Source organism: Taeniopygia guttata, chromosome 36 (genome assembly GCF_048771995.1).
Source record: "Taeniopygia guttata chromosome 36, bTaeGut7.mat, whole genome shotgun sequence".
NCBI classification, from domain to species: Eukaryota; Metazoa; Chordata; class Aves; order Passeriformes; family Estrildidae; genus Taeniopygia; species Taeniopygia guttata.
The window spans coordinates 1,430,643-1,449,612 of NC_133061.1; the positions used below are offsets into that span (position 1 = coordinate 1,430,643).

The 18,970-nt window shown below is 51.6% G+C and overlaps 2 protein-coding genes and 1 pseudogene across 2 annotated transcripts in view; 1 reads left to right on the forward strand and 2 right to left on the reverse strand.

Annotated features, from left to right (window-relative positions):
* LOC101233579 (uncharacterized) overlaps positions 1–18,970 on the forward strand; it is a 376,722-nt gene that overhangs the window by 96,656 nt on the left and 261,096 nt on the right. The window lies entirely within an intron of this gene.
* Positions 1–18,970, reverse strand: part of LOC140681504 (uncharacterized) — a 46,840-nt gene that overhangs the window by 11,511 nt on the left and 16,359 nt on the right. The window lies entirely within an intron of this gene.
* LOC116807569 (olfactory receptor 14J1-like) lies at positions 1,793–2,724 on the reverse strand (annotated as a pseudogene).

Consider the following 18,970-nt stretch of genomic DNA (forward strand, 5'->3'; position numbering starts at 1 on the left):
GGGCCATTGTGACCCTGCAGGGCCTCGTGGGACTAAGAGGACCATGGTGACACTGTGCAGGCCCATAGAACCAGGGCCCCATTGTGGTGCTCTGGGGCCCAATGGAACCAGGGAGTCCCCGTGACACTGGGTCCTGGTGGAACCACAGAGGCCATGGTGACACTGCGAGGCCTCGTGTAACCGAGGGGTTTCACCACTGTGACACTGTGAAACCAAGGAGAGCTTTGGGAGAGTCCAGGGCCCAGTGGAACCAAGGGGCCCTTCTGACACTGCGGGGCCTCATGGAACCAAGGGGACATTGTGACACTGCAGGACCTTGTGTAACCAAGGGGCCACTGTGACACTCTGGGGCCTCCAGGAATCTGGAAGGCCCTTGTGACACTGTGTGGCCTCGTGGAAACAAGGAGTCCATTGTGACACTGAGGGGACTTGTGGAACCACAGAGAGCATTGTGACAGTGTGGGACCTCATGTGACCATGGGGCCTTTGTGACACCCTGGGGCCCCATGGAACCAAGGGGCCACTGAGAAACTGCAGCACCAATGAGAACATTGTGACACTGTGAAGCCCCATGGAACCAAGGAGACCAGTGTGACAGTGCAGGGCCTGGTGCAACCAAAGGGACATTGTGACACTGAAGGGGCACATGGAACCAAGGACATCTTTGCAGATGACACCAAGCTGGATGTGAGTGTGGATCTGCTGGAGGGTAGGAGGGCTCTGCACAGGGCCCTGGACAGGCTGGATCCAGGGCCCAAACCCAGCAAGGTGAGGTTTAACAAGTCCAAGTGCCGGGTCCTGCACTTTGACCACAACAACCCCTGCAGCGCTCCAGGCTGGGGACAGAGGGGCTGGACAGCAGCCAGGCAGAAAGGGACCTGCAGGGACTGATGGACAGCAGGCTGGACATGAGCCAGCCGTGTGCCCAGGTGGCCAAGAAGGCCAATGGCTCCTGGCCTGGATCAGGAATGGTGTGGCCAGCAGGACCAGGGCTTTTGTGCCAGCACTGATCTGCCCCCAGCTCTGCACACAGACATTGCTGCTGCAGCTCCAGTTAAGGTAACAAAAGGGCATCTCTGCAGAAAGCTCTGCTGGGAGATCCTTGAGTTCCTTTAAAGCCACCGAGATCACAGCCCCTCCTTGACACAGTCTATGGGCGCAGGGAAGGTGGAGGTAAATAAAATGAAAAACTACACAAACAATGGCTTTATTTTGTTGACAAGATTTTAAAAATAAAACACAGGGGGAAAATGAAAAAAAAACCACAATCAAACCCAAAAGAACTATCAACGATTATATATATTACAAATGATTTCTATTAACTGGCCTGTCCCTGCTGCAGCCCCAGCACTGCCACCCCCAGGACTGTGCCCGACCCCGAGAGCACTCAGGCCCTGCAGCAACATCAGGGCCACGGGGGCAGCACTGGCAGCACCAAGTGCTGCTGCTCCTGGGCACAGCTGCTGTGCCAGCACTGATCTGCCCCAGCTCTGCACACAGACATTGCTGCTGCAGCTCCAGAGAAGGCAACAAAAGGGCATCTCTGCAGAAAACTGTGCTGGGAGATCCTTTAGTTCCTTTAAAGGCACCAAGAGCACAGCCCCTCATTGACACAGTCTTTGGGCACAGGGAAGGTGGAGAGAATCAAAAAGAGAAATGGCACAAACCATGTGATTTAATTGTGGACAAGATTAAAAAAGTAAAACAAAGAAAAAGAGCCTCCAAACAGAAACCACATCGAAGTATCAAAGATGACTTTTATTACAATGATTTGCAGAAATTGGCCAGCAGTTTAATGTCCCTGAAAGCATCCATTCATCAGTGTCCACACTGCAGCCTTGAGCTCCTGGTTCCTCAGGCTGTAGATGAGGGGGTTCAGGGCTGGAGGCACCACCGAGTACAGAACTGACAGGGACAGATCCAGGGATGGGGAAGACATGGAGGGGGGCTTCAGGTGAGCAAACATGACAGTGCTGACAAACAGAGAGACCACAACCAGGTGAGGGAGTCAGGTGGAAAAGGCTTTGTGCCGTCCCTGCTCAGAGGGGATCCTCAGCACAGCCCTGAAGATCTGCACATAGGAGAAAACAATGAACACAAAACAGCCAAAATATAGAAGAGCACTTAGGACAATAAGCCAAACTTCCCTGAGTTTGGAGTGTGAGCAGGAGAGCTTGAGGATCTGGGGGATTTCACAGAAGAACTGTCCCAGGGCATTGCCATGGCACAGGGGCAGGGAAAATGTATTGGCTGTGTGCAGCAGAGCATTGAGAAAGGCACTGGCCCAGGCAGCTGCTGCCATGTGGGCACAAGCTCTGCTGCCCAGGAGGGTCCCATAGTGCAGGGGTTTGCAGATGGACACGTAGCGGTCGTAGCACATGATGGTCAGGAGAGAAAATTCTGCTGAGATGATGAACAGGAAGAAAAAGAGCTGTGCAGCACATCCTGAGTAGGAGATGGTGCTGGTGTCCCAGAGCAAACTGTGCAGGGCTTTGGGGACAGTGGTGCAGATGGAGCCCAGGTCGCTGAGGGCCAGGTTGAGCAGGAAGAAGAACATGGGCGTGTGCAGGTGGTGGCCGCAGGCTACGGCGCTGATGATGAGGCCGTTGCCCAGGAGGGCAGCCAGGGAGATGCCAGGAAGAGGCAGAAGTGCAGGAGCTGCAGCTGCCGCGTGTCTGCCAGTGCCAGCAGGAGGAAGTGGCTGATGGAGCTGCTGTTGGACATTTCTTCCCTCTGGGCATCATGGAATGTTGAAAAAGGCATTGACAAGATAGGGTCAAATTCTTTGTGTCCGTCCTATGTATTTTATTTGGAATCCTTTCAAAATTCCTTGTCTTCCTCTGAGGGAGATTCACTAGACAGTTTTTTAATTTTTGAGTTTGTGTTTCTGCTGCTGAGTTACTGCCTCATCTTCAGCATTGCTCTCAGACTGAACACTGGGGAGCCCAGAGGGAAAACAGGGCTCCCTGTGCCCCAGTGCCATCAGACCTGCTGGTCTCCACATACGTGCGCTTTGGTCATTTCATCTCCTTTATTTCAGGGTGATTGAACTTTAAAAATCCCTGAAAAATACAGTGAAATTTTGTTTGCACCAATTTCAAAATAAATTTCCCTAATCACTTTTCTCCTTTTTTTCCTTTTTTGCCTAACAGGAAGCCATATCCAGGATTCCTCTGGCTCTCTGCTGCCTGGAGTTGTGCCTACTGGGAGCTGTTTCTCTCTATCCAAGCCTTGTCCCTGCCAGTGTTGCCAGAGCCCAGCCCTGCCCTGGGGGCTCAGCTCTGCCCTGCAGACCCCTCCCAGCACAGGGCACTGCCCAGGGATATCTCCCTGGGCCTTAAAAGCAGGGCAGAAAAACAGAGATGCTGCCAGCCAAGGTGCTGCTGCTGCTCTCTGTAGGTAGAGCAGGGTGAGGAGGCACTTTCTGAGGGAGATCTGACGCCGATCTGCTGATGCCCAGGATGACAGTGTGGGAGTCTCAGTGACACAGACAAAGCTGACAGCCCCTTTCCCTTCCCTTTAGGAGAAAGTTGAGAGCAGCCCTGGCCATGCTGTACCATCTCCACCACAGGAGGAACCTGCCCTGATGGGGGTCACTCCTTCCAGCTACAGCTTCTCCCCTGCACAGTCCATGGGGAGCTGCCAGGCAGGCTGAGAGCTGCCCGTGGCAGGTGGCACATCCCCTGGGCTGGCCAAGAGCCCTGAGGGCTGCAGGAGCTGCTCTGCAGGACAGCCCTGGGCAGCCCTGGCTGCAGCCCCAGCTTCACCCCCTGCAGCCATCCCTGGCAGCAGGAGCCGTCCTGCCCTGTCCCTCTGACAGTGCCCAGGACAGCCCCCCTCTGGAGCACATCCTCCCCCAAAACAGAAATGGCAGCAGAGCCGTCCTTACAGTCACATCAGTCCTGCCTGGGTCAGCTTCAGGAGGTCCCTGCAGCCAGAGACTGACTGTGTCAGAAGTGGTGAAGATTTTCCATGAATGAGCTCAGAATTGTCCTTCCAGCTGCTCTGAGCCTCTGTCAGCTTCAGTGCTCTCAGGTACCTACAGGCAAAGCCCTCAGCCCTGCTGGGTTGGGAGAGGAGCTGCTCCTCAGGAGAAATGTCTTTTTGAAGCTCTTCTTGGATTGGCAGGACCTGCCTCTGTGCCAGGAGCCCAGCCCAGCTCAGCAGCACAGACACAGCACCCAGATTTAATGACTCTCTCGGGGCTTTGGTGTTGTTTACATAAAACTCAGTCCCTGAGAGAGTGTTCAAAAAACTTCTCAAGAATTAGAAGTCAGAATCAAACTCCAAAGTTTTAATGGATCCCACGGAGGGACACAATGAGAAAGTATCCCCAGTCAGAGCAGAACACTGGAGGCAGAGATGACAGCTGGGGACAAGCAAGGGAAAGGTGTCTCTGGTGCTGACCAAACCTGGATGTGTTTCAGGAATGCAAAGGGCACAGGCTTGAGCCTCAGCCCCTGGCAAGGCAGATCCTGTCCCTCCCTCATTGCTCAGGGCTCTTCCCAGGATGGGCACTGGGATGTGGGGATGTGCCATGCCAAGGGCAGGACCATGGGGCGGCCCCTGCCAGGCTGCTGAGCAGGGACAAGGAGGCACTGAGGCCCCAGGGCTGCAAGGGTCACTTGTCCCCTCATGGCCTCAGCCCCGGGCCAGCAGCCATGGCCAAAGTGCGGCACAGGTTGGCTCTGTCAGGGCCTTGCAGCTGCTGCACATCCCTGTGCCCTCTGCAGCCCAGGCTGTCCCACGGTGTCCCTGCCCTGCGCCTCTGTCCCTGCAGGCTGTTGTCATCCCCCGGCTGCCCCACCTCGCTGGCCCTTCCTTTGCTGACAGCTCTGCCTCCTGCTGCCCCTGCCTGGCCACACAAAGCCTTGGCCTTGATACCAAAAGGGTTAATTCCATTTTTACCATGCCTGTGAACTTTTAACACAGGAACAAGGTGTGCAGGAGCTGCTTTTCCAGCAAGGACAGTTGGAAGTGTAGAAGACATCTGGCTCAAGAATGCAGTGATAGAAAAAGCAAGGACTGAACCTGGGAACTTGGGGTGGGTTTCATAGAAATGGGTAAATTGTAATTCACATTTAGTGACTGTGTATAAGCAACACACTGGTAGATTTACATGTCCACATAAGGTTAGGAGTTATCCCTCACTAGACTCAAGGCCTGAATAAATGATCCCCTCTTAAATAGCAAATTAGTGTTAAAGAGCCTTGTTCTGATATTTCAGAGATTTGGTGACCATGGGGCCTCACAGAACCCAGGAGTCAGCTGTGACTCTGCCCAAACTCATGGAACAAAGGGTCCATGGTGACACAGCAGAACCCCATGGAACCAAAATCCATTTTGGCACACTGGGGCCACATTGAACCAATGGCTCATTGTGACACCACGGATCCAAGGAGACCATTGTGACCCTGAGAAACCTCTTGGAACTAAGGGGCCATTGTGACACAGCAAGGCCTCGTGGAACCACAGGTCCATTGTGACACTGCAAGGTCACACAGAACCAAGGTGGCCATGGAACCAAGGTTCTGCTACGGAACCTCATGGAACAAAGGGACCATGGTGACACTGTGGAACCAGGGAGACTGTTTTTGGCAGTAGGAAAGCTCATGGAATCCCAAGTCCATTGTGACATGGGAAGGCCTCATGGACCCAAGGGACCACTGTTAAACTGTGCGGCCTCATGGAATCATGAGCCATTGTGACACAGCGTGGCACCTCATGGAGCCAAGAGTCCATTGTTACACTGTGGGGCCCTGTGGAACCAAGGGGACCACAGTGACTTTCTGGGGCCTCATGGAACAATGGAGACTGTTCTGACACTTTGGGACGCACTGGAACCAAGGGGCCATTAGAGCATGGCAGGACCTCATGGAATCAAGGGGACTACAGTGTCACTTAGACCATTTGATTTAACCTTACTTACAGGCCTGACTGGCTCAGTTACCCAAGGAACTCAGAACCCTCCAAGAGCAGCATTTCTGCCACATTTCCCCAGCACAGGCACTCCTGTGTGCACACAGACACAGAGAGTCAGTGCAGGGCACCTGTGAGAAATTCCCCTGAGGGCAGGGAAATGCTCCCTGTGAATGCTTTGGCATCTTCCCAGCGGGGAAGGGTTGAGCCTGGAGGAGTGGGGGGATCGGCCCAAGCTCCCTCGTTGTTCGGGTTTCCCTGAGTGCAGCAAACGGGAGAGTTCCCGGCTCAGAGAGGCCCCACTCAGAGGGAGTCGCTGGCCCAGGAGAGCTCCAAGGGCTCCTTTTGGAGCGCTGTTTGTAGGGCCCCAAGACAGGGGCTTCAGTCCCAGCCATGTTTCGTCCTGGCCGCACTTGGCATCAGCAGCTTTCTTTGGAAGGGTGAGAACAGGGATGTTGTGCCACTGAGGGAACACAAACAGTTCCCAGGGCTGCTCCTAAAGCAGCCAGGAGCTGGTTGGGCAGCAGCAGTGCATGGAGCAGAGCGTGTTTGTGATGAGCTCCAGAGGAGCTGAGCCCAGGGGCTGCTGGCCAAGGCCGAGGCCCAGCGAGCATTTCTCAGCTGGCAGGGCGGCCTGAGAAGGGGAGGGGGGAATGCACCAGCACAGGAACCATGGAACCAAGGGACCATTGTGACACTGTGGGGTCCTGTGAGACCAAGGGACCATTGTGACACTGTGGGGTCTGTGAGACCAAGGGACCATTGTGACACTGTGGGCCTGTGAGACCAAGGGACCATTGTGACACTGTGGGGCCTGTGAGACCAAGGGACCATTGTGACACTGTGGGATCTGTGAGACCAAGGGACCACTGTGACACTGTGGGGTCCTGTGAGACCAAGGGACCATTGTGACACTGTGGGGCCTCATGAAACCAAGAGGCCTTTGTGGCACTGCAGGGCTGCATGGGACCAAAGGTCCATTGTGACACCGCAGGGCCTCGTGTCATCAGTCATCCATTGTGACACTGTGGAGCCAAAGGAGACAATTGTGACACTGCAAACCAGCAGGGTCCAAAGGTCCATTGTGACCCTACAGGGCTCATGGAACAGAGAAGACACCTGTCATGTGAGGCCTGGGGAATCACTGGGACACTGCAGGGCCTCATGGAACCTTTGAAACCATTGTGAAACTAAAGGGCCTCATGGAACCCAGGAGCTATTGTGACACTGTGGGACCCCATAGATATAAAGGTCCATTGTGACACTGTATTTCTTCTTGTAATCAAGGAGCAATTGTGACACAGAGCCCCATGGAACCAAAAGAACACGGAACATGTGTGGCTGGCTTGGCCTCCCATGGACTGCCTGACTGGTCCAGATGACCTTGGCATGTTTAGGGTCTCTTCTCACCTACTGAAACACTGGCGTGCCGTTCTTTCCTTCCTATGGAAAAGAACTCTCCTTCTCCTCCAGACACCCATGGACAGAATTGGGATTTTCCCTCCAAATTTTCTTGTATCCAGCGATTGTTCCTGTAGGAATATTGGCAGGACAAATCTGGTTGGCAATGGTTTCATCAGGGTCCACTCCCATCTGTCCTCAAAACACTGGGGAAGGCTCCATGCTTTCCTTATTTTGGGAAAGAACTGCTTCTCCAGGTGCCCATGGGCAAAAGTGGGATTCTGTCTCAAAAATTCCCTATATCCAAAGGCTGCCTCCAGATAAAAACTGCCATTCTTGACAAGTGTTTCTGGCCTTGGCCTAGTGAGGCTCTCGTCTGCCTTCCAAACACTGGGGTCTGTGCTTTCCTTCCTATGGAAAAGAACTGTCCTTCTCCTGCAGGTGCTCATGGCCACAATTGGTGTTCCACCTCCAACGTTGCCTGTTGTAACACACTGGAGGAGATTGTTGGCTGGAAACATTTCATGTGCGGGGGAGGAAGGGGCAGGTCCAGCCTTGCCCTGCCCTGGAACCCCAGCACTGCCCTGCCCTGGAACCCCAATCCCCCCAGAGCCTCTATCCCAGCCCAGCAGTGTCTGCCAGTCCCTGGCACAGCACAGGCAATGCTCCACAGCCACCTCTGGAGCCCCCAGCCCAGCTCCTGAGTGACCAAATGACCCCAAGTCCCACCTGGGGGAAGGGCCCAGGAAGACCAAGGGGTATTTAAGGCTGACCACAAGGCAAGCACACGTCTTGACCCTATCTCCTCTTGGAATTTCCATCTGAACCCCACTGGAATCCAGGAGTTGGTAGCTGTGTGTGTGCTTCCCTAAGTCTTATTTTTCCTCTCTTTCTGTGTCTACTTCTTCTATTTCTGTCCTCTTGAAAATTTTGAGTAAGTTAAAATTGAACAGGCGTAGTGTTTGTGAAGTTGAATGGGCCAAGGTAATGCTTTGAGAAGTGTTTTCTGCAGATTGAATATCAAATTAAATCTTTTGCCAAAGTTTCTCTGATTTCCTAAAGTTCCCAGCAAAAGCTGTTGTGTTGTTTTGAGTTCCTGAGAATCTCTTGTTGGTATTTCTCCAGTGCATCCAACTCAGAGGACACAAAAGATTGTAATTCCTTTTAAATGTCTCCTTGAGAGAGTTTTTTAGTGGATGGGGGTCAGGGCTTGTGTGTCCTGCTTGGCACAGCCCAGGCAGGGCTTTCACAGCCCCATCCCACACTCCATTTCCCAGCTGGAGCCGCTGGTGCCTCTGAGTTCTGCTGCCCCAGCCCCAGGGCCGCTCTCCTTGTCTGCCCATTCCCCCAGGGTCTCTGGGCAGGGATGGCCTCAGTGGGGGCTGCTGACATCCTCAGCAACTTGGAGGCTGCTGCTGAATTTTACTGCTCCAGAGGCTTCTTCAGCCTTCAGATCTTCAGTTCAGGAATTCAGTGCCTCAGAGCTCATTAACATTCGGAACACCTTAATAAGCGAAGCCCTGGGAATAATTTGATTTAAGTTTTCAAATCTTTTGGGGTTAATTAGGTAGATTCCAGTAGTGTAGTTGAAGTGAATGTATTTTATTGAAACAGGCAGCAAGAAACCATTTTTTTAGGTCCTGTTTAGGTTTTTTTTCCCTATGAATACATTGATATGTGCAATCTCCAATTGACACTGAATCCAAGTACCTCCTCATGCAGTTTGCATAGATATGAAAATCAAGACCCTTTGTGGCTGACAATCCATCAGACTCTGTCCCTACCCCCACCCCACCATTTCCCCCATCCAAGCCCTGGCACTCAGAGCAGCCTTGTGCAAATCTGAGCTCCCTCCAGCCCAGGCTGCACCTGCAGGTTTCAGCTCCATGGCTCCAACTCCCAACCTGCTTTCCTTGGAGAAGGAGCATCCCAAGACACAGAGGGATGTTCATTTCTTGCCAGCCAACAAAGACAAGGGAAGGCACAGCTCCATCAAATGCAAAAGCCATTCCTCTGCTGGATATTAAATCCACTGTGCACAGCAGACAGCCTCAGAGCAATGGAAAACACCTTCTGTGCCCAGCACAGATCCCAAGGCCCCCAAAACCCTCCCTGCCTCGATTCTGCCCAGATTTGCTCTTTGCACACACGAGTCACAGGCTGAAGTCAGGAGCTGCCTCCATGCCCAGAGGGAGGAAAAGAGGGAAAGTGGATGAAGAGCTCTCCTGTGCAGAGCCAAGGTCCAAGTGCCCCTGCAGCCCACAACTCATCAGGTTTGTATCCTTTGGGCTCAGGGACTGGTGACACTCAGAGGCACAGAAAGGTTTCTTGCCAGCAAACACAAGTTGAACATTTGAACAGTTTAATAACTTCCCTCAGCTCTCTGTGATGTCCCAGCAGCATCTGACATGTCCCCATCCCCAAGGGATTTCTGTACAGGAACAGTTGTAGACAAAGACATAAGCAAAGATAATTGTGTGATAGATATAAATCTAAGTAAGATGTTGACTAATGTGATATTTATTTGAACTTCGGAAAGATTGGACAACTTCCTAAACCTCAAAGTATGCAACCAATCAGTTGAGAGTCACTTGAGTGACCAGAGAGCACCTGGAGTAGGAAATCTGGGAGCAAAAGGAAGGACGTAGATCCAGCTGATCTAGTGAAGAGATGTCCTTTGACATTGGCCATTTAAACAGAAGAGCTGGAAACACCTGAAGGAAGAGGGAGAGGGAATAATGAACAGAATATTGGTGACACAAGTAGAAGGAAAGATCAGTATTTCTCCTCCTGCCATTAGTACATCTCCAGGAAATTCCTGTTCCTGCAGGGAAAACTTTGGTATTAAGTACTCATGTGATCGAGATAATAAAAATGTCCTTGTATAATATGAAATGTACAAATATTAAAACCTGTGCCCCTTTCCAGGCTGACATCAGCTGTGTGCCCATGACCAGGCAGTGCCACTTGTGCCCTGAGGTGCCGAGCTGGGATTGGATCTCTCAGAGGAGCTGAGGGAGAGCAGAGCACCTTGCAAGCTGCAGGTCCCTGCCAGCCCCGCAGGGCTCCTGTGCCATCAACATCTGCCCTGCTCCAGTCTGGAACAGGGCCCAGCACGGTGCCGGGACCATCAGAGAGCTGAGGTGTGTGCTGGAATTCCATGCCCTCCCCATGGCACAGCAGCCCTGCATTTCCCTGCTCCAGCCTTGGTCTCCAGCACAGCCATGGAGGCTCTTTGGGCTCCTGAGTGTTCCTGCAGCCCCCAAGGGCAGCTGAGCTCTGCCTTTGGCACAGGCAGCCCTGGCCAGCGCAGGCCATGCTCAGCAATTCCTTGTCTGTGCCCGGCCTTGCTGCCAGCCCCGGCAGCGGCTGCGTGGCCCCTTTGTGGCCCTGTGCCGGCCCAGCCATGGTGCCACAGCCCCTGTGCAGCCCAGCCCAGGACAGGAGCATTGCGGCTGGGCACGGCCCCTGTGCCGTGGGGCCCTGGGCAGCCTTGGGGCTCTGTGCCCCATGGCCTCCCTGCTGGGCAGCCTCTGCCAGCTCCTGCAGAGCCCGTGGCACCTGTGGGGCTGCACAGACAGCCCTGCCCCGGGCTCTGCTGGTGTCTGGGCCAGCAGAGAGGCTGGCCAGGGCTGGCCATGGCTGGGAACAGGCCCTGAGCCCCGCAGGAGGATGGAGCTGGGCCACAGCCAAACTCAGCCCAGGGCAGAGCTGGGCTCAGCAGCCAGGGCTGCCAAGGGCTGGCACAGACAGAGGCTGGCGCTGACAAATGTCCTGGGCCCCCTCCCTGCTCTGTCCATGACCCCAAGGGCACAGAGCAGCCTCCTCTCCCGGGCTCTTGCCTGTTTTCAATGCCTTGCCCAGGCGCTGGCCCTGCCCCACAAGGCCTGGGCTGAGTCCTGCCCCTGCCCGCTCCGCCAGGCTGAGATGGACACTGATGGTTCCTGTGCCAGGCTCTCCCAGCCCAGCCCAGCTCCCTGCAAGCTCTGCCAGCTGCCCTGAGCTCTGGGCAGCACCAAGGGCCTCTCCCCAGCACAGCCCAGCCGGCTCTGGCCCCACAGCTCTGCTCAGGCCAGGCTGCTCTGGGCACTGCCCCACGGCCTCAGCCCCTGCCAAGGGCACAGCAGCAGCTGCAGCTCAGCCAGGACTCAGCCCCAGCCATGGGGGAAGGGGCTTGGCCAAGGCCAAAGGAGCTCCCTGGCTGCCCTGCTCCCCTCTGGCTGAGGTGCTGAGAGCTCTGCAGCCCCTCCTGCCATCCCACCTGCCCAGGCCAGCACAAGAGCCCCGGCCTTGGGGCCCTGCAGAGCTGCTCCTGCTCCAGGCCCAGGGCCCATCCCAGAGCTGGGGCAGCCACAAAGCTGTGCCCATTTCTGCTCATTGCTGCTCTGATGGGCATGGATCCTCACCCACTTGAAGCTTGCTGATGAATTTTCCTACTCCACAGGCCTCTTCTTCCTTGAGCTCTTCTTCTTCAGGAATTCAGAGAGAAAAGCTTATAAACAAAAGCCAGGGAATCTCAGAAACACAGAAAGCTGGACAAGACAAATGCAGGTCTGAACCAATGTGGTTAATCAAGCGTTCTCCATTTATTCAAGATAAGGTGGTAGTTTATATAAGCTTCTACATAGTTTACAAAAACAAAGACACTCTAATTGGTAGGCTAACATTGTTTACCTTTTCCTTAAAACGGCCTACACCTTACACTATAAAACCTATACTAATTCACACCCAGACAACCCAGTGGTCCCCATCACACCTTAAGACTATTTCTAGCTGTGCCACAAGCTCTGAATTTCTAACTGCGTCAGAGGCTTGAAGGCCCACAAGGCCCAAATCTGAGGCCTAGACTGGAGTAGCTCAAATCTCATAACTCATATCCTCTTTCTCTCAAAAATGCTGCAACAATTCCCTCTTTTTCTTTTTGAGCTACCCAGGCTGGAGTGAAGGTGCGATAAACTAATTTTTGCACACACTGTTAAAAACACGGTATAACAATTAAAATAACTATAAAGATAAAAAGAAGTACAATACCAAAACGAATTAAGTCTTTGACCCAGCCAGAAAAACCTAAAGAATTGAGCCAGTTATCAAATGGAGTGTCCACTACGGTAAGTTTTTTCATGTTGTCCTTCAATTGCGTTAACTGTTTATAAATCGATTGAGAATGGTCAGACAAATTCATGCAGCACATGCCCTCAAATTCTTCGCACCCATGTCCTTGTGCTAAAAGAAGGAAATCAATTGCAGCTCTGTTTTGTAGAACCGCATGACGGGTATCGTCTACATCTGCAGCAAGCTCACTTATCAATTTAGATGTGATATTAATTTGTTTTCCGGTCCAGCAGGCTAGAGTTGTCAATTGTGTGAGCGCTTTTGATGAGGCGACCCCTGGGGCAAAGAGTGAGGCCACTACTACAGAGAAGTAGTAGTCATCAGTAAATTTAAGGTTTTGCACAAATGCAACAGCTTGCGCTCCCAGAGTGATATTTGGACTTATTTGAGCTCGGGTCCAAGTTTTGAACTCTGCCATGGGACCCAGCGAGACACCAATTTAACAAGTACGAAAAGGGGTTAGACGGTGTGGCTAACAACAGGCAGAATTAATCTTGCCTAGTTTGTTTGGCCCATGTGATCCACATATTTTCTCTCTTGTCAATGTCAAGGATTCCCGATACTTCAACAACCAAAACACTGCTTAATAAAAACATTGAGGCCCACCACATTCTTCTCAGGTTTTTGAATAACCTGTTTAACATGAAAGAAACAAACTTAATTCTAAACATAAACTATAACTTCTAATAAACTAACTTCTGATAAATCTAACTTTACACTTCTGATATTCTAAGTTATTTCTCTGTACTCTACAAAATTAATTTTCATCAGAACTGGATTCATCACGGGATGTTCCGGGCAAACTGTTGTCATTGACGTTGTTATCACTGCGGGTTGGTATCTTTTCCATCCATTTCTAAAATTTTGTCTCTGCCTTTTCGTATCAATGCAGCAAGAGCATCTGTCCTGTCCATCACACGACTTCTTGGTTGAACGGGTAAAAACACCCACTCAAGTAGAATTGCTGTTGATCCACGTTGGGACCTCCCTCTTTTTCTTTTGCCATTGAAAGACAATGGCAAGATGAACAGAAAAATCACAGGCATTACTAAAACTTATTAAAACTTAGCAAAAAATTCTATAACATCATTAAAAACACACTTATAAAAAAAAAAAAACTCAAAGCCCATGATCTTCTGTGGGTGAAACACAAATCTTTGCACAATCCATTTTTTCTGTGCATCTTCTGATCCACTTGTGGAGAGATCAGTGCTCTCTTGCAATTAATGAGTTCCACATTCTTCACTGAAATCCATCCAGATTCTGCACCTGTTAAAACACAAACAAACCCAACACCCCCACAGGGACTGGAGGGTCCTCTCTCAATTCTGTTCCCTAAAACTTGCATGAAGAAATGGAAATATCAACATCTTTGTTATAAACATGAAAAAACATTAAGAACAAAACAATGCACATAGTAAAGAAACTAACAACAAATAAAAATCAATCAGATAATATACAATTAATATTACATATAAAATCACAGTTACCAAGTGCTACACTATCAAGTTGTCATCCCAGAGTCTGCAGCAGCTGACAAACCTTAAAACAACAGAGATTTGGATAAAACATGTCCGGATCATGTCTCTCCAAAACTCCCTTTGAGGCTCAGCTGTCCTGTATGGTCAAATTGTCAAGCCAGAAGGACTTGAATACTTTTTGATGCAGAAAACATCTGGATCAATCACACCATCCACGTAGAGCCAGAGCCTGGCCAGAGCTCAAACTCTAATTGGAGGATATGTTTAAAACAAAGGTCTTAAAAATAACAGTTATAAGTGAAAAACCTTATTATTAACAATTTATCAAAACATCAAATGATTCAAGACAAAAATTCTCTAAATACAACAAACCTTTTCTTCAAAAATCTGAGAATTTGAAGTCTGAAATCTTGAACCAGAACTTGGACTATAAATTTTTAAAAGATGAACTGCAGCTGCATAGAAAATTGAATAAAGAAAACACATGAGTAGTTAAAAAATCAAACACACAGGATCCTGAAAAACACATCTTACAATCAAGCACCTAAAAAAAAAACCAATAAAACATATGAAAACTGACTATAAATATTAAAACAACACCTCAATACCTTAACATCTTAATAATAATTCTTATCACAAAAATCAGACAACTTACATTATATGATCAACCTATTAACAAGAAATGTTTAAAATAGTTTAAAACAATCTTTTCAAAGCATTCATATAACATTAGTAACAATCACTACTTATCTTATCATTACCTACAAAAACTTGACAAACATCATTTATCTTATTATCTATAAAACTCAAAAATCATCATTACTTATATTATTATCTATAAAAACTCAAAAACAGAAATTGTGAAGTCAATGCCAACATTCCATCTGACTGACTTTTCTCAAATCTTTGTTTTCAGAAACATTTTTGGCAATTAAATAATTATTAACATTTCTATCTTTATACAGTGATTTTCATCCACATTGTATTTGAAATAACATTGATTTGCATAATGTTCATCCCTCTTGGTATCTTGGAAAACACTCGGTACTGCTATACTTTTTCATTACGTCTTCTGACTTTTGCAAGGAATTGGAAAAATGCTGTTGACATTTTTGCTGTAGTGTTGCAATCTCGCCATCGGTGGCACTGCTGCTCTCGAGGTTGTCGTTACCGTGGCAACCAGGCTGTGCAGCGTCTCCGCCGCCATTGCGGGGTGCTGCGGGGAGATGAGGGGGCGGCGCCGTCTCGCTCCCGTCCTTGCTGCGTCACTGTGGGGACAGGAGAGGAGACGCCCCTGATGCGGCCGCGCCCCGCCTGCGCCGACTCCAGCGCGGCCGAGCCCCCGGGAACGCCCATCTCCCTCCTCGTGCGGTTACTCAGCAACAAGGAGCCTTCTGTCTCTCGGCCGAAGTCCGCTCCGCCCCGAGGCTGCCTCAGGCTCGGTGCCGGCCGGCCCCGCTCTGCCTGGCCCCGCGCCCGCCGCTCCGCGCTGCCACTTCGCGCTGCCGCTTCTGCGGTCCGCCCGGGCGGCTGGCCGGTGCTCACCGCCGCACCCTGCTGCTCTCCGCCACAGCCCGTTGCCTTAGTTCTGCCAACCCGTTCCACAAGGAACGAGGAAGGGCTTTCTGTAACTTTTTCTTGCCTTTGTATCTTGTTTTGTGATCGCTTGTTCCTGCTACAATTGACATGACGCACTGGGTTGCGTGCCGCCGCCGCTGCTGCGGGGGGGTGAGGGGCCAGCACCGCTTCTCTCCCGCCTCCGCGTTCTATCACTGCGTCCCAAAGCAGCTGCCCCAGCTCTTGCCATTTGATTTTACTAAAAATCAGCGAAGGCTTTTGCAGCTTGCCTTTGTTTCTTGCCCACAGAACCAACTGTTCCAAATCGGCTTCTTTAACCTTTTCAGCTCTCTTTGAGAGAATAAGAAAGAGAAGCTGAACGGAAGCCTGGAGATCCCTATCCAAATCAAGCTCTTTAAATTGCCTCTGTCTGAGAAAGGAGGTGAAAAGGTTATATGCTGCTTGCCTATCCATTACTCACGTCAGCGCTGTTGCAGCCCCTCCAGGCTTCGGCAGCACGTATCGGCTGAGCTCGCCGCTGTGGTCACTCAGGGCGCGGCACCAGGTAGTGGAGCTTAATCGCCGTCCGTCTAGCTGCGGGACCCGAACCCAACGCAAATGTCTCACAGATCCAGGCGGGGGGATCCCATCCGTTCAGGCGCCAGATGTTGGTGAGATTTTCGCGGGAAAACAAGTTTCATGCTGTCATGATCAACAAGTCTCAGTTTATTGGAGTCGATTACAGTTTCTTTATACAAGCACTAATTAGTTCATACATATTGCAAAAGCGAAGCTCAGGATTGGTTACCTTTCTATTAACACATATATCTCTTAGCGATAAGCCTTGCAGTTACTGCTTCTTTATACTTGATTACTTTTCTGAATACTAAGCAATATTTCATTTTTAACGAAACACCTGTATACTCAAGGTTGTTAGGAGATGTCTGTCTCTCAAGGTTGTTAGGAGACATCTGTTTCTCAAGTTTGTTAGAAAACATCTGTTTCTCAAGGGCATAGTTTTCATGGTACAAGTCACGTATTCTCACACTCTCATCAACTTAACTTTTTCGTGTCCCTTGCTGCGCAGCCATTCTTTAGCTAAACTCTCGACACAGCCCCAGCCCAGGGCACGGTGGGTGCTGGGGGCTGCTGGCAGGGCCAGGAGCCCACTCCCATTTCGTACCCACCCCAGCCCATGCCCCCAGCCCTGCCAAAAGCAGCCTGGCAGCCGACTGAAGGATCAGCTGCATCCGCCCCAGCAAAGGGGGAACCTTTGGTTCCCGGCCAGGCTGAGCAATGCCCAAATCTGGGAGCATCCCCTGCGTGTGGACTCATCTGCAAATTCCCTGTGGAACCTGGCTTTAAAGGAGATGTCAGAATCAAAGTCTACCATCTTCAGCCTGCCGGTGGTCAGGTGGAGCAAGAGGTTGTCATCCTCGACGTCATCCTCGACGTCATCCTCGCTGCCCCCAGCAGCAGCAGGGCCCGACCCAGCTTTGCTTCCGAGATCAGACGAGACCGGGCGCTCTCAGGGCGGTGTGCCATAGGCATCTGGCAGCCCCTCAGCAGCGCCCTTCAGCCCACCACACCACCCTCCGGGCACAAGCCCAGAACCCCAAAGGGGCTCGACAAGCCCAAAAGGGCCGCCCCTGCCCACAAGGGGATCTAGAGACAGACCCCAGCCCACACCACACACACAAGGGATAGAAAAAAAACAAGGCCCATGTCTAGGTTTGAAAAGACAGGAGTCTGTGAAGGAAGGCAAAAGCCTCCTGTGAAATGGAAAAGGTAAACCCCCTCCCTCCGAATTACCACAATTTAACAAAAGGCTCTCAGGCAAAGATATGGGAATGGGAATAACAGTTCTTTACCAGGAAAAAAAAACTAAATAAAAATAATAATTTAAAAAATGCAATTAGTACAAATGAAACTAGTGAGGGAGGCAGAAACCTGACACCCTGAGGAGTCAGGGTGTTGGTAGTAGTCCAGTTAAAATGGTGGCTGCTCCTCCTGGAGTGGCAGATGAAATGCTGCTGAAGTGGTGATCTCTAGAAGGGTGGAGTTTTCTCTGAAGGTCTGGTAGTAGCTGGGCCTGGTCTTCCTCTAGGAATTCAGCAGAGAAGAAGCTGGTGGGATGAGGTTCTGGGGGTCCTGGTGGGCACTGGGAGGGAGTTTGGGGGTGCTGGGTGTGACTGGGAGGGACTAGAGTGAGCCTGGAGGAGCTGGATGGAGATTGGGGATGGAAAAGCAGAGATTGGGATGAGGTTGGTTGTGCTGGAAAGAGACTGGGAGGCATTTGGGTGAGTCCTGGTGGGGCTGAGAAGGGACTGGGAGAGGGTTTAGGCGTACTGGGGTGGTGGGGGGAGACTGGAAGGGGGTTGTGGGATTCTGAAAGGGATGGGAGACGCTTTGGTGGGTCCTGGGGAGGTGAGGAAGGGATCATGGCAAGTTTCAGGGGGTCCTGGGTGGACTGGGAGCAATCAGGAGGGTGCTTGGAGAGGCTTGGGGTGTCTGTGAGAGGTTTTGGGGGGTCCTGATGCCTGCAGGCCTCCCAGAGATGCCGCTGGACGCCACCGGCAGCAAGATGCAGACGGGGATCAGGGACTACGAGTTGGGCTTTGTCTTCCTGGTGCTGGGGCTCGGCTTCTACCTGTGCAAGTGGGTCAAGGGGGGTCCCGGGGGTCATGTTCCCTCTCCCCATGACTGTGGGTGCTCCACCTGGGGCCCCAGCCCGGTGTCACCCCTGTTTCTCTGCCCACAGAGCTCCTGAGCCGCCGGCGGCCGCAGAGCTTCCCCGTGGCCTCGGGCCCAGCCGGGATCCCCACTCCGTCCCCACGCTGATTTTGGGGGGTCCTGTGTACCCCCAGCCCTGCTGTCACTCTGCCCCTGCCCGCCTGCTCCCAGTGTTCCCAGTAACGCTTCCCAGTTAAACCCAGCCCAGTTTATGGGGGCACTGGGGAGGGACTTGGGGGGACCCCACGGCGGGGCCGGCACTGGGCAGGGAGGGCGGGGTCCGGGTGGGGAACACTGCCTGCTGCGGGTCTGCCCGGCAACTGCTGAGTCATCAGCGCCGCTCTCTCTGATTGGCTGACTCTTGTCCACCGCATTCTCTCATTGGCTGAGGAGAGGCCCGGGAGTGCAGAGAAGGAACGGGAGAGATCCCGCCCCGAGCAGCGGCACGGGGACAACAGACCCAGCCCGGGCACAGGGAGGGAATTTATTACCAACCAAACCACGGCAGCACGAGGAGAAGGGAAAGAAATCCCTCCAACACCTTCCCCCCACCCAACGGGGATCACCCACAACAGGGATATCCACCAGGGAGAGACGGGGACATCCGAGATTAGACCAAAGCCAATTTTATTGTGTGTACCAGGTTTTTATACAGGGATTTACTTGTAGGGTGCTTATATAGGGCTCTGTTTTTGGTAACAATTTCCCATTGGTGACAGATTCTTCATGACATGACATCACCTGGTAACATTATTTTATCACAAAGT